Consider the following 16,705-nt stretch of genomic DNA (forward strand, 5'->3'; position numbering starts at 1 on the left):
TATTTTTATTTTTTTGAATAATGTATCAACAAAGGAAACTTTTTATTAGCAAGTGAAAAAGGCAACTTAAAATTTTGTCGCGCATAAACTTTCTTATTTCTCTAAATTTTACCTTCATTTCTAATTACACTTTTTCTTTTTTTTTTTTGGCATTTTTTTAAGTACTTATGTGTGATGCTTATATGTATTATTTTTTAATTAGTTACTTTTTATATTTAATTATTTTTATTTCTTTCTTATACGTGTTAATTTTCTAATTATTTTTTTAAAGTTATTTAGTTACTTTTTATATTTTTATTTTAATTTCAATCAAAATTTAATTATAATAATTTTTCTTTATTTTTAAAATGAAATAACATCCTATAAGTATTTAAATAATTATACATCCAACACTTTAAAATTATATAATTACTTTTTAACATATTCAAATACAAAAGTTTATTAAATTTTAAACACTTATAATATTATAAGATCTTATCATATAAAAACTTATTATATAAGATCTTAAAGAAGTTATTTCTTAAAACATATCATTATTCATTGATCTTATTACATAAAAACTTATTATATAATATGTTAAATAAGTTATTTCTTCAAATATATTCTTATTCATCGGATGTTTAATAGTAATATAATTTGTTGAAATCTTTAATATTAATATGATTCGTTGAATCTCTAATTAAAACTTACATCGTATAAAATCCAAATTAAAGAAAAAGGTAACAAACACATGTAGGACGACAACTGATAAACTAAAAAAGCATAAAGAGAAAATGAAACACAAAAGGAAAGCAAATTATATATATACTCATTACCTATATTTTAAATATAATACTCATATATTTATACTCATTACCTATATTTTACTGATTTACTACTTAAATATAAAATTCATAAAACAATTAATAAAATGAAAATTTAATAAATTACTACAACTTGGAGAGATATTTTTTAAATCAATCAAGATTAAGAACAAAAATAATTATTTAGTGTAATTATTTTAAATATAATGTTTTAATTTTTAAATAAAGAACATTTAATCTAGCTAGGAAAAGTTACATTGACCCCTACTTGAAGTTTTTCTAAATGATGTTGTATATATATATTCTCAAATTTTTAAGAAAGTATTAATTTTCTTATTTATTTATTTAATAGTGGCACATACAATTACTACTTATATAAGATAATACTATTTATATACTATATATTAAGAGAAAATAAATTATTAATACAAATATCAATAGATTTGATCTCTTATTTTATTTCAACTTTTGAAATATATATATATATATATATATATATATATATATTTTAAATTAAATATCATGCACACTATGATTTAAAATATATATCAACTTTAAGTAATAATTTTAAAAAATGAATTGAAAAATTCTTATTTTCAAAATCAAAGATGAATGAAATTCATTTTTCATAAAAATGACATAGTATATATTGGATGTAATTAATTAGAAACAAATGATAGACGCATATAATTAATTTGCTTAACATAAATTAACTTTTTCCTCCCTTATTTTAATTAATAATGATATTTTGGGTTTTTCTTGTAGTGTATGTTATTTCCCCTCCTTTTTCTTTGTGATACATTTGAATATATAGTTCTAATATTTATTCATTTAAATCAATTCTAACTCATATTTTTCACAATATTAAGATACTTGAAAACACAAGATCGAGTAATACCTGTCATATTAATAACTTTCATGCAAAATAAAATATCTCCATTTTTTAGGTTGTGCTTATTTCTTTCATAAATCTAAATTAGATTATTTTATAAGTTTGCTTTAAGCATAAAAATTAAGAAATTAAAGGATATTATTTTATTAACAAAAAATAAGAAATTTTTAATTTTTAACTAAAAATTTAAATTTTAAAATTAAAAATTATGAAATTAGAAAGATATTTTTCAATAAATAACTAAATTAGTTAATTATTATTTATTTTATATTTGTGGACATTATCTTCTTATAGTTATTTTAATGACTTTTATAGAATGTTTTAAATGTTTTTAATAATTATTACTATTTTAATAATGAATATTTATGAAAATTAATTTTTGTAATATTTTGATTTTTAAGTAGCCCAGAACGGGCCATTCTCAAACTGGAACGGACCGTTCTAGACTACTAAAATAGCCTATTAAAATTAAATCGGAACGCTCCGTTCTAACACATAAATTTATGATCAATACGCAAATACAGAACGGCCCGTTCCCAAAGTGGAACGGGCCGTTCTAAAATACTAAAATAGCCAATTAAAACTAAAGCGGAACGGGTCGTTCCATACGTGGCTGTTGTACCTTAAAATTTGATTCCAGAACGCGCCGTTCTGGTTTAAGAACGGGTCGTTCTGGTTTCAGAACGGACCGTTCTGGTTTCAGAACGGACCGTTCTGGTTTCAGAACGGACCGTTCTGGTTTCAGAACGGGCCGTTCTGGTTTCAGAACGGGCCGTTCTGGTTATACATGCTTCTTTTTGTTGTTTTTCTTATATTTAAATATAAATGTATAATTTTAATATCTCTATGGTTCCTATGAGAAACCTAAGAGTATGTTTGGATGAGGAATTTTAATGGGGTAATTCATTTGTTTGAAGAATTTTAAATTTTTGAGGTGAAATACTTTGTTTGGATGGAGAATTTACAAAGAATTTGAATTCCAAGCATTTGTGAAATTCTTTGAAATAATAGAATTTCAAATTCTCCCAAAAATGTAAGAATTTGAAATTCCTCATATTTTTTCCCCTTATTTCGCTTATATATTTTATCTTATATCTTCATATTTTTAATTATTGAATATTCAAAAATACTTTAAAAATTATTAAATATTATCTAAATTAATTTTTAAAATTATTAAATATTTAAAAATTAGTTAACATTTTTTTTATAAAATTTTATTTAAAAATCTCAACATATAAATATATTTTTAAAAGCAATTTTATCATGATAGAATCAAATTATCATATCCAAATTAACAATTTAAAATTTAAAAAAAAATTGAATTGACTTATCTAAACAAAATATTTTAACAATGATAGAAATTGAAATCAAAGTAATTCAAATACCAAGAATTTCAAATTCCTTGAATTTGTAAAATTACTCATCCAAACACACCATAAGGGAATGCAATTGTAAGAGACAATTATATGAGTATGATGTTTATTGTATGGATTAGAGTACTCTGTGGGTTCTTAAGAGAACCCTGAGAGAAACAAATAAATTATGCAACTTTATATTTTGCTTTTTGATTGTTCTGTTGTATTCCTTGTTGCGTGAGATGTATGAATATCTATTTAATTCCACAAATACATGAGTTTTGATTTGAATTAAACATGTTTGGTATTTCAATTATGAAAAAGATTATGTTATTCAATTTTTGTTATTTGTGTTATGGTATGTGGAGTAGAGGGTGTCACATGTTACACCCTCTACCCCAACATAATTACAATAGATATAAACCATCTATATATAAATTCTTTCTTAGTCTAATATAAAATAATTATCTCAAGTATCATTGGGTAAAAGATGCACATTCATAATTTTCAACTGTAAGTATCAAATTGTCAAGAAATAATAAAATAAAGATTATAGATTAATCCCAGTAAAGGTGGCAGAGCCTCCTAGTTAGGAATTAACTTATAATCTTTTAGTAAAATTATAATATGACAAAAATACACACTTTCAACATAAATAACATAAAAATTACAAAAGAAAAATAATAATAATTTAACAATAAGTCTAGCTAATCCCGATGTCACATCCTATCAGAGCGAAACCCAAACAGAAGCCTAAGCTTCACCACCAACATCCTCAGCCTCATGCTAATTATCTGCATCATAATTTAAATATACACAAAAATGACAAGGGAGTGAGAAACTTCTCACTCAGTTGCAGATATAGAAATAAAAGTTAAATAGCACACACACACGCAATATAATCCACATATATAATCAATCTCACATATATGCTTATGTATAATGATTTTCTTGACTTGACTCACTAATGTATGCATGTGGCGCCATACGGAAGTTGCAGAATTCATCACTGGTGACCCGAAGGCACACCTATACAATTGTCGGTGACCCTAAGGTACACCTATCATTGGTGTTCATACACCTCGTTAGCATATCGTGGGTGACCCAAAGGTACACCTTGTTAGTCGTGGGTATGCGGCCTCAGCGGCACACCTGGAGTAATATGTGCATATGATGCATGTCATACATTCACAGACTCAACCTTTAGCATGTTACACATATCATATTCATATTTCATAATTAAGAATTATTTCAATAATCCAATTTAATAGTCCAATAGTCCAACAGTCCAAACAGTCCAACAGTCCAAACAGTCCAATAGTCCAACAGTCCAACAATCCAACAGTCCAGAGGTTGCTTAGGTATCATATTTTTCAATAATAATATATTAAGATCTTTTAAGTAAAGTAGGAAGCTTAAAAGGTAATATAAGATAATAAGGAGGCTCAGCCTTCCATTTAAATAATAGATTACAAATTTATAAATACTTAGGAGGCTTAGCCTTCCATTCAAATAACAGATTCTAATATGTAAATAAACAAAACACATCAATAATACATATTCAAAGAAATAAACAACAGGCAAGGGATCGGGAGCCAATCCAACAAACAGACTATTTAACAATTATTTCTACACCCCCAAGCAAGGTTTCCCACTCCCCCCTTACCTGGATAAATAGGAATTTGGGCAGAATCTCCTCTCTTTCTCCTTAAACTGGAACCGGAACTAGAGCAGAACCTTCTCTATTCTCCTCCTCTTTTCACAACCTAGGCAGAACCTTCTCTCTTATTTTCTCTTTCTATCTCTCTAGAATTCCTTCTCTCTAAACTTTTCTTCTCTCTAGTTATGAATTTTCAAAATCCTTAGGTCCCTATTTATAGAAATTTTGAAGTTACTATGCACTATGCACTATTCATTAAAATAATATTATAAGTTACTATGCACTATGCACTATTCATTAAAATATTCAAATTAATTAAAATTTTGAAACGGAAAGAATCCGCAGCCCACGTTTCAGCCGCCCCTTTACTGTGCAATTGCATAGTAAAATACTATTCATTAAAATAATAATATAATTACTATTCATGAATAGTAAAATACTATTCATACAAATAATTTGAGTCTTGCGTAAGCGCTTACGTTTTTTCAAAATTACTATTCATATGAATAGTAAAATACTATTCATACATACGTATTCGTAAATAGTAAAATACGTATACATAAATAGTAAAATACGTAAATAAAATACTTATTCACATAATAAATACATAAAAAAAAATTTCTTTTCATTAAATAAAATTTGAGATGTTACAATTCTCCCCTCCTTTTAGAAATTTCGTCCCCGAAATTTTTGCAATGGTAAACTCTTTGCATTCTTACTTCTAATTCTTATGCAACATCACTACCTTGTTGATGTACAACTTTTATCAATTTCCTCAAAGGATTTGCTTAAGGAAAGATCTTGACGAATTTATCCACTTAAACACAAACAAAATCAATTTCTTAAGCGTCTTAGACAAATCTTCCACTAGGGTCTATCTATTCACCATCTTACTTCCAAAATGGAGCATCTAAGTGCTACAAGATTCTTAAAAACTTCTAGTATGCTAACCATAAATATACAATTGCTTTACTCTTCTCTTCATCTTAGATCACAAAATATCTTCTTAAGATTTTGGTACATCTTAGTAGTTTCTGAATGGATACTAAAGATACTCTTATGACCTTCTTCTAGGATTGCTTTATTAAATTCTAGCACACTAGGAATGCACAACTTATCCTTAAATCTCAAAACTCCATCCACTCCAAATTTAAACTCACTCTCCATACCTTGATTCAAGTTCTTTACTTCGCTTTCCATATTAGACCATCACGCTTCCCTTGCGCCACTCTGATACATTTTAGTAACTCCTAAATAAATGTTAAGAGTACTCTTATGTCCTTTCAAGTTTTATAACTAAACATCCAACTGTGTCCTTTCTAATCTCTTGCTTATTTGGGTCACTAATAAAGGATCTAACTCCTAGTTCCTCTAATCTTATCTATTAATCTGATAGTTACTTCCAACATAAATAATTCAATGCTACTAGGGTAATCTTACACATCAAGCATAAGTTTCTAAATTCTGCAATCAAATTCAATCCTTAAATCATCAAAATAATAATTTGGTTATCATGGTAATCCAGATATTTGCCACAACATCAACACCTAAGCATTAGATACACATATCAGATCATTAATTTTACTACTCTATCTACAACCAATTCAAACTCTTCTATGATCAATTCTAAAGATCAGGTACCTAAGCATAATGTACACTCGGTATCCATATCAGTTTTCAAGTTTCACCATTTCATCTTCACCCAAGTCATAATCATATCCATCACCTTAACCTATAGCCTTATAACTTGTTACCAAAATAAATCAACTAATTATGCTCCTATAATTTTCTTCAACAATCCATTCGCTATTCATACTTAATCTCACAATACTAGAAGTAACCTTATAATCCAAACTTAAATTTCTAATTTAAGCCAAAAAGATTCATCTCTCTAATCATAATGAAAGATAAAGATTTCCTCAAAACATCAATCACCACAATGGCTTTAGCCAAATAATAAGATCAAAATTTTACTCCTTAAGAAATTTCAACTATTTCTTTTATCTCGTATTCAACCCCTTTGGTCAAAATATATTTAAGGTTCTTATGATCACTAAATACCTCAACCATAGAATCATATAGTTAGCATATATCTACCTGACAAACCGAGTTGTATTCATCCAAGTGATTTCAAACCTATCTCAAACGAAAGTTAAGTGAATAAGCTACAACTCTTTATGAAGACATAAGATTTCCAAGAGATCATCTCTTTAGCTAAAGATTCAAATATCACCACTAATAAATTCAATGCTTACTAAATTTCTAATCACCAAGGCAGTCATAACTTGAAGTTCTAGATTTTTGTTTCATCTTATCCTAGTTCTATTGAAAAGATAATATCTAAAGCCATATTCTTCATAAAGACCTCAAAATATAAATTTTGTCGATATAATACTCATACTATCATAACAAACTATAATGAAAATATTTTCGACACCAAATAGCAATAATGTATCAATATATCTAATGCCACAAAATACCTCAATTTTTTTCCAAATTCACTACTTAATTTCTCATTCAAGTCTCTCCTTACTTTTCTCAATCAAAACAACTCACATGCTACCTAAACCATAAATAATTAACATACCAATAATAACACTTAAGGGAATTAACATCATTTCGATCTCTCACCAAAGAGACAACCACCTTTAGATTCAACCTGCTACAACTATAGATGTCAGAAACTTCACCAATCATAAACTCTTAGTACACTCAATATATCACCTCCCATCCAAGGTTCTAATAATTCGAGTTGGCTAACACTATCATGATTATCATTCCTCTGATTACAAACTAACTTAACAATCTCAAACTCAACAATATCAACACAGGACGAACATCATCATCATAGTACACAACAAACAAGACATAGTCAGAGTACACAACAGAGTCATGATAAGCACATAACACACACGGTTGATAAAATCGACTCGCTCTGATACCACTAAATGTTACACCCTCTACCCCAACATAATTACAATAGATATAAACCATCTATATATAAATTCTTTCTTAGTCTAATATAAAATAATTATCTCAAGTATCATTGGGTAAAAGATGCACATTCATAATTTTCAACTGTAAGTATCAAATTGTCAAGAAATAATAAAATAAAGATTATAGATTAATCCCAGTAAAGGTGGCAGAGCCTCCTAGTTAGGAATTAACTTATAATCTTTTAGTAAAATTATAATATGACAAAAATACACACTTTCAACATAAATAACATAAAAATTACAAAAGAAAAATAATAATAATTTAACAATAAGTCTAGCTAATCCCGATGTCACATCCTATCAGAGCGAAACCCAAACAGAAGCCTAAGCTTCACCACCAACATCCTCAGCCTCATGCTAATTATCTGCATCATAATTTAAATATACACAAAAATGACAAGGGAGTGAGAAACTTCTCACTCAGTTGCAGATATAGAAATAAAAGTTAAATAGCACACACACACGCAATATAATCCACATATATAATCAATCTCACATATATGCTTATGTATAATGATTTTCTTGACTTGACTCACTAATGTATGCATGTGGCGCCATACGGAAGTTGCAGAATTCATCACTGGTGACCCGAAGGCACACCTATACAATTGTCGGTGACCCTAAGGTACACCTATCATTGGTGTTCATACACCTCGTTAGCATATCGTGGGTGACCCAAAGGTACACCTTGTTAGTCGTGGGTATGCGGCCTCAGCGGCACACCTGGAGTAATATGTGCATATGATGCATGTCATACATTCACAGACTCAACCTTTAGCATGTTACACATATCATATTCATATTTCATAATTAAGAATTATTTCAATAATCCAATTTAATAGTCCAATAGTCCAACAGTCCAAACAGTCCAACAGTCCAAACAGTCCAATAGTCCAACAGTCCAACAATCCAACAGTCCAGAGGTTGCTTAGGTATCATATTTTTCAATAATAATATATTAAGATCTTTTAAGTAAAGTAGGAAGCTTAAAAGGTAATATAAGATAATAAGGAGGCTCAGCCTTCCATTTAAATAATAGATTACAAATTTATAAATACTTAGGAGGCTTAGCCTTCCATTCAAATAACAGATTCTAATATGTAAATAAACAAAACACATCAATAATACATATTCAAAGAAATAAACAACAGGCAAGGGATCGGGAGCCAATCCAACAAACAGACTATTTAACAATTATTTCTACACCCCCAAGCAAGGTTTCCCACTCCCCCCTTACCTGGATAAATAGGAATTTGGGCAGAATCTCCTCTCTTTCTCCTTAAACTGGAACCGGAACTAGAGCAGAACCTTCTCTATTCTCCTCCTCTTTTCACAACCTAGGCAGAACCTTCTCTCTTATTTTCTCTTTCTATCTCTCTAGAATTCCTTCTCTCTAAACTTTTCTTCTCTCTAGTTATGAATTTTCAAAATCCTTAGGTCCCTATTTATAGAAATTTTGAAGTTACTATGCACTATGCACTATTCATTAAAATAATATTATAAGTTACTATGCACTATGCACTATTCATTAAAATATTCAAATTAATTAAAATTTTGAAACGGAAAGAATCCGCAGCCCACGTTTCAGCCGCCCCTTTACTGTGCAATTGCATAGTAAAATACTATTCATTAAAATAATAATATAATTACTATTCATGAATAGTAAAATACTATTCATATAAATAATTTGAGTCTTGCGTAAGCGCTTACGTTTTTTCAAAATTACTATTCATATGAATAGTAAAATACTATTCATACATACGTATTCGTAAATAGTAAAATACGTATACATAAATAGTAAAATACGTAAATAAAATACTTATTCACATAATAAATACATAAAAAAAAATTTCTTTTCATTAAATAAAATTTGAGATGTTACATCACACAAATGATATATATTTATTATTAATAAATACATAAAATATATATATATATATATATATATATATATATATTATATTTTTATTATTATTCATAAATTAATATCAATAATATTATTAGTATATTTATACATAAACTAATAATTTGATAAATATAACTTATTATATATTAATATACTTTTACAAAAATATAAATATACATATCTTATCTACTATATTTATATTTTTGTAAAAGTATATTAATATATACTAAGTTATATTTATCAAATTATCAATTTATCTATAAATATACTAAAAATATTATTGATATTAATTTATTAGAAATATTAAATTATTAATAATATATAAATTTTATTTATTTAGTAATAATAAATATATATCATTTGTTACATTAATAAAAATTATAGTATATGTTAACTTAAATAAGCAAATAATTGTATAATTTTAAATTATTATATATATATATATATATATATATATTAAAATTTTAAAATTATTAAATTTTTAATGGGAGAGATTCAAATTGCACAATTATGATTTTTGAGGGACTAAAATTGTTCAATTAAAAATTAAACAACTAAAATTGCACAATTACAATTCTTTAGGGACTAAAATTATCCAATTAAAATCTTAGGGATCAAAATTGCACAATTACAATACTTGAGAGATCAAAAATGTAATTAAGCCAAAATTAAATTAATATTCTTTTTTTTTTTTTTTTTTAATTTCACAAGCTTTTTTTTAAATATTTTTAATGAATGTCTTAGTTTCTTAGGTTCAAAATTGACAATTTTTTATTTAATTAAATGAATTTCATAATTTTTTCAGTCCTTTAATGAAATAAAATATTTTTAATTTTATTATTTTTTTAAAAAAAATTTAACATATTTTCTTTAATTATGCATAATTCTTAAATATAAAAGTTTCATAAATAAAATTTAATATTTTGAGAGGGAACAATTTGTCACAATTTTTTTCACAAAATATTTTAACCTATTTGTGACGGAATTTTGAGAGGGAACAATCCGTCACTAAATTTTTTCATTTTAGTGACGAAATTTGTGACGGATTTTTTAGAGACGAAGTTCATTCCGTCACAAAATCCGTCACAAACATTTTTTTTTATTTAGTGATGAAATTTGTGACGGATTTTTAGAGACGAAAATTTTTCCGTCACAAAATCCGTTACAAATATTTTTTTTTTGATTCAGTGACGAAATTTGTGACGGATTTTTAGAGACGGAATATTTTCCGTCACAAAATCCGTCACAAAAGTCAATAAATTCTTGTTCGTCACAAAACTTAAAATTCCCTCACAAAATACGTCACTATTAGCGATGCTATTTTTTCCGTCACAAAATTCGTCACAAATATTAATTTTTCTAGTAGTGTGGTAAAAGACCTTTTGGGTGATAACCAAAAGCAAAATCATGAAGACTTATGTCTAAAATGGATAATATCTTACTAATGTGGAGATATGTGTATATGTGTGTGGAAACCCCCTGATGCATAACAATTGGTATTAGAGTTGTTTGTTTGACTAGTTAACCAACTCAAACAAGTATGATGGATTTGACAAGTGGATTTGGGTATTTAAAGCATGATTGAGCCTTATGGATCACTATTGGATATACTCGTGGACTGATACAAGTATTTAGAGCATGTTTAAGCTTTATGAGTCACCATTAGATATGCTCATGGATTGATGACTTGTACTGAAAAAGGGAAAAAACTATGGTCCTTTGTTTGAGGAGAGGATTGTTGGCATTCACATTGTTTGAACAAGAGGACAAACATGATTTTATATACACACAAAGTCTTTTATTGGTAAGAGGTCTTTTGAGAGATGATTAAAAGAAAAATCATAGGATATAAATCTATAACATTGGGTAGGTTGTGAGGGTCTTTGGCCAGAGGTTCAATTGATCCTAAGAGGAAGAACATATAAGGATTTTACTTTGAACAGGGCTCATAATCTCTTGTTCTTTAAAAATCTCAGAGAGAAAGATCAAGAGAGAGAAGCTTTAATTCTTCTTCCTTTCTTCTTTCTAGGTTCTCTTAGAGTGTAAGATTCGTAGCGGGGAGTGTCTAATTGGAAGCTTAAGCTAAGATTCATAGGATTGAGGTCGTGAGGAGCTCAGAAGCTCGGGGTTCTCCTTTCTTCTCCTTCACCTTCCTCGGTTTAGCTCAGAATTGAGGTAAGGGAAGACAGAACTTGAATCATTGCTACATTTTGAGTTACATGTGTTTGGATCATCACCAAAGATGTGATTTGTGGTTGAGTTGGTTAAGTAGATTGCATGTTATTTGGGGTTGTGGGTGTTCTTGAATGAGTTGAGCAAAAGTGAGTGATCTTGGTGCTTTAATGGATGCATGAGGTGTTTTGTGAAATTTATGAGTTATATGTATGAATCTAGTAGTGAAAATGAGTTGTAGATGGTGTTTAGGGAGAAAAATTGTTAAGAGCAAGTGATAAATGAAGGAAGAACCATGAAAATGTAGAAAAATCTGCACCCAACGCTGTAACTACAATTGAGCACTATAGTCATGGGAAAAATTACGATAGTCAAGATTCAATGCTGTAGCCATATTTGAGCGCTACAGCCATGGGGAAAATTGGGCTGGCAGAGATCTAGCACTTAAGCCATGGTTGAGCATTGTTGCCATGGGGAGAACTGGGGTGGCAAAAATCTAACATTGAAGTCTTCATGAAAGTTGTAGCCTTGGATGTTAGCTTTCCAATGACTTTAGAATAACTCAAAAAGGAGGTCTAGAACCCTAGTTATGACCTTTTTAGTGAATAAAAGTCAAGCTTTCAAGATTTAGGCAAATTCTTGTGATTTTTTTTTTACAATTTTCAACATGGTAAATGGTGGAATTAGAACTCAAGTTCTTCATGAAAGTTGTAGAAAATCTTATTATCTTTCATATGAGATAAGGATTAGTATTATTGGAGTAGTAGAACTTCCTATGCATTGTTTTATGTGAAGATTTTCATTATACAATAAGTGATTTTGATAAATTATATGTTGATACATGTTGCGTGATGGGTGAATTTGGTGAACATGAATAGAAAACTTGTGTCTATTACATGTTGTATGATGTAGGATGATGATAATAAGTATTGATGTGCTATCTTTGTGTAGCTGAAATGATAATAAGCATTGGCATGCTATGTATGATTGATATACTATTGTTGAATGAATTGTGGAACATTGATATGTTATTATTGAATGAATTGTTAAGCATTGGTATGATATTCTTGATTGAGGTGTTAAGCATTGGTATGTTATAATAATTGATATTGTTGATCTCTATATGCATTGACTGGATGTGATATATATAATAGATGGATGATGAGGTGTAAATGTTGAGAATGTTGTGTGATATTAAAGCATGATGGCTAACTTAAGACTTGAGGAGAGAAAATTATATTGAAAATTGAAGATCCCATATAGGGTATCTTAAAGTGGTGCTCGGGTAGGCCATTGTTTGGAAAACCTTCCTTGAGTAGATGTATCTCTTGGAGAAGGTTTTGAGGTATGTTGAGTCTCCTCTAAGAAATTAGTTACTGGTTGAGTAAGGTAAAGGGTCAAGGGCTACAACCCTTAACCAAGTACCTAAAAAGGTTGTGTGGTTCCTTGATGATAATCAGTGGGAGAGTTCTAAGTGACTTGGTAATGCATGCCAAGGTTATGGTAAGCCTATACCCAATTGTACTATTCCTGACGTTGGAATCAAACTTTCCTAGTGTAAGTGATAAGACCTGAGAAACCAAAAGAGGGATTGGTATCCCATTTTGCTATAATCGAGCTAACACTTCAAACATGAAAATGATTGGGTTGGTTCGCTAGGATGGCAATCATTTAGACTATTCATGTTGTTAGTAGATCTCTGTAGCTGAATGCGTGACGACGCCTTAGTTGATATGTTGCATTTGATGTGTGTTGTGGTGTGTTCATATACATTATTGATGTCTTGTGTGACATGGTTTAAATGAGATATATGTTTGTTTGGAATGTTGTAGCTTTCATGTATGATTGTGGAGTGAGGTTTTATATTATATGATTGTTTTCTATATATATACATGTTTTCAAACTCTAGCATACCCTTTTCTATTTCTATGGTGATTTGGACTACGATGATCATATATTCTGTGAGAGCATATCAGGACTAGGTATGAGGAGCTGCTATTGGTAGGGGCATGATTTTTGTTGATGGTGTTGCTATTGTGTGTAGTTTGTATAGTCGTGCTTGATTGACACTTAAGATTCTATATTATTTTTTATATTGGATGGTTGTACATATATGGTATATACTTATAAAGTTGTTTCTTAGCTACTTTTATACTTATATACACATCATGGTATGCATATTCATGTAGAGTGAGTGTAAAATCTTAAGCATTTGAATAATTCCATTACTATTTGAGGATTTCTACGAAGTGTATTGATCATGGAGGGTCGTTATAAAATCCAAATTAGACAATATGTTACGAACATAAAGACATGTATATGTGAACTCCCATTAGGGGTGGGCATGGATCAGTTTTTTTAAAAAACCGATCCAAACCGATCCGATCCGCTTTTAAATGGATTGGTTTAGTAAATTCCGATCCGATCCGGTTTACTGATCCGATTTTGAACCGAACCTAATTAATGGATCAGTTTCGAACCAATTTCGATCCAGATTTATGGATTAATCCATTTTCCAAAATGGATCGGATAAAAACCGGTTTAAAACCGGTTTTTTGAAATCAGTTTTTTAAAATGGATTTTTGAACCAGATTTTTTGAACCAGATTTTTTGAACCAGATTTTTTAAATCAGATTTTTTTAAAACAGATTTATTAACCAGTTTTTTTAAAACAGATTTTTGAACCAGATTTTTTAAACCAGATTTTTGAACCAGATTTATTAACCAGTTTTTTGAACCAGATTTTTTAAATCAATTTTTTGAACCAGATTTATTAACCAGTTTGAAAAGACTTCAATTTGATTACTGCAACATAATACATTCTTCAATCATGTGTGCATTCATTTCATTTGACGGCTTCCAAAACCAACAAGATTGAGCAGCTGGAGAACAATTTTTGCCAGATAAATGATAAACTTCTTGAACTGAAAAAATAAACTATAACATGAAAAAATAAAGACATCCAGTGCCAGCTGTGGATGCCAGAGACCCAGAAATTTGATCACCATTTTCCCATTGCAGTACTACCTGTAACATCCCAAATTTTATTTAATGAAAAGAAATATTTTTTATGTATTTATTATGTGAATAAGTATTTTATTTATGTATTTTACTATTTACGTATACGTATTTTACTATTTACGAATACGTATGTATGAATAGTATTTTACTATGCAATTGCACAGTGAAGGGGCGACTGAAACGTGGGCTGCGGATTCTTTCCGTTTCAAAATTTTAATTAATTTGAATATAATAATGAATAGTGCATAGTGCATTGTAATTTATAATATTATTTTAATGAATAGTGCATAGTGCATAGTAACTTCAAAAATTCTATAAATAGGGGCCTAAGGTTTTAAAAATTTAGAATTCTAGAGAGAAGGAAATTCTGGAGAAATAGAGAGAGAAAGTAAGAGAGAGAGAAGGAGAAAGAAAAGGAGGTTCTGCTCTAGTGCCTTGTTTAAGGAGAAAGAGGAAGAGATTCTGCCCTAATTCCGATTCCTTTTAAAGAAAGAAGAGAGGAGATTCTGCCCAAATTTCTGTAAACCCAGGTAAGGGGGGGAGTGGGAAACCTCGCTTGGGGGTGTGGGAATAATTGTTAAATAGTTTGTTTGTTGGATTGGCTCCCGATCCCTTACCTGTTGTTTATTTCTTTGAATATGTATTATTGATGTGTTTTGTTTTATATCTTATTTATTTACATATTAGAATCTGTTATTTGAATGGAAGGCTAAGCCTCCTAAGTATTTATAAATTTGTAATCTATTATTTAAATGGAAGGCTGAGCCTCCTTATTATCTTATATTACCTTTTAAGCTTCCTACTTTACTTAAAAGATCTTAATATATTATTATTGAAAAATATGATACCTAAGCAACCTCTGGACTGTTGGATTGTTGGACTGTTGGACTGTTGGACTGTTTGGACTGTTGGACTGTTTGGACTGTTGGACTATTGGACTATTAAATTGGATTATTGAAATAATTCTTAATTATGAAATATGAATATGATATGTGTAACATGCTAAAGGTTGAGTCTGTGAATGTATGACATGCATCATATGCACATATTACTCCAGGTGTGCCGCTGAGGCCGCATACCCACGACTAACAAGGTGTACCTTTGAGTCACCCACGATATGCTAACGAGGTGTATGAACACCAGTGATAGGTGTGCCTTCGGGACACCAGTGATGTAACATGCTAACGAGGTGTATGAACACCAGTGATAGGTGTACCTTTGGGTCACCAGTGATAAATTCTGCAACTTCTGTATGGCGCCACATGCATACATTAGTGAGTCAAGTCAAGGAAATCATTATACATAAGCATATATGTGAGATTGATTATATATGTGAATTATATTGCGTGTGTGTGTGCTATTTAACTTTTATTTCTATATCTGCAACTGAGTGAGAAGTTTCTCACTCCCTTGTCATTTTTGTGTATATTTAAATTATGATGCAGATAATTAGCATGAGGCTAAGGATGTTGGTGGTGAAGCTTAGGCTTCTGTTTGGGTTTCGCTCTGATAAGATGTGACATCGGGATTAGCTAGACTTATTGTTAAATTATTATTATTTTTCTTTTGTAATTTTTATGTTATTTATGTTGAAAGTGTGTATTTTTGTCATATTATAATTTTACTAAAAGATTATAAGTTAATTCCTAACTAGGAGGCCCTGCCACCTTTACTGGGATTAATCTATAATCTTTATTTTATTATTTCTTGACAATTTGATACTTACAGTTGAAAATTATGAATGTGCATCTTTTACCCAATGATACTTGAGATAATTATTTTATATTAGACTAAGAAAGAATTTATATATAGATGGTTTATATCTATTGTAATTATGTTGGGGTAGAGGGTGTCACACTACCGATTGAACAGACCTCAGTGATTGTGAAGGGGGCCACGG

General features: G+C 29.3%; 2 long non-coding RNA genes across 2 annotated transcripts; one reads left to right on the plus strand and one right to left on the minus strand.

The window, feature by feature from the left end:
• Positions 1 to 3,506: 3,506 nt before the first annotated feature.
• Positions 3,507 to 9,564, minus strand: LOC145958274 (uncharacterized). The gene is made up of 3 exons (XR_014433992.1): positions 8,944 to 9,564; positions 4,717 to 8,071; positions 3,507 to 3,844 (listed from the first exon to the last, which is right to left on the minus strand). It is a non-coding gene; the product is annotated as an uncharacterized LOC145958274 (long non-coding RNA).
• Positions 9,565 to 14,620: 5,056 nt separating this feature from the next.
• LOC145958275 (uncharacterized) lies at positions 14,621 to 16,565 on the plus strand. Its single transcript, XR_014433993.1, has 2 exons — positions 14,621 to 15,335; positions 16,251 to 16,565. It is a non-coding gene; the product is annotated as an uncharacterized LOC145958275 (long non-coding RNA).
• The last annotated feature ends 140 nt before the right edge of the window (positions 16,566 to 16,705 follow it).

The sequence above is a fragment of the Cajanus cajan genome, chromosome 1 (genome assembly GCF_000230855.2).
Source record: "Cajanus cajan strain Asha chromosome 1, NIPB_CcT2T_4, whole genome shotgun sequence".
Lineage (NCBI taxonomy): Eukaryota > Viridiplantae > Streptophyta > Magnoliopsida > Fabales > Fabaceae > Cajanus > Cajanus cajan.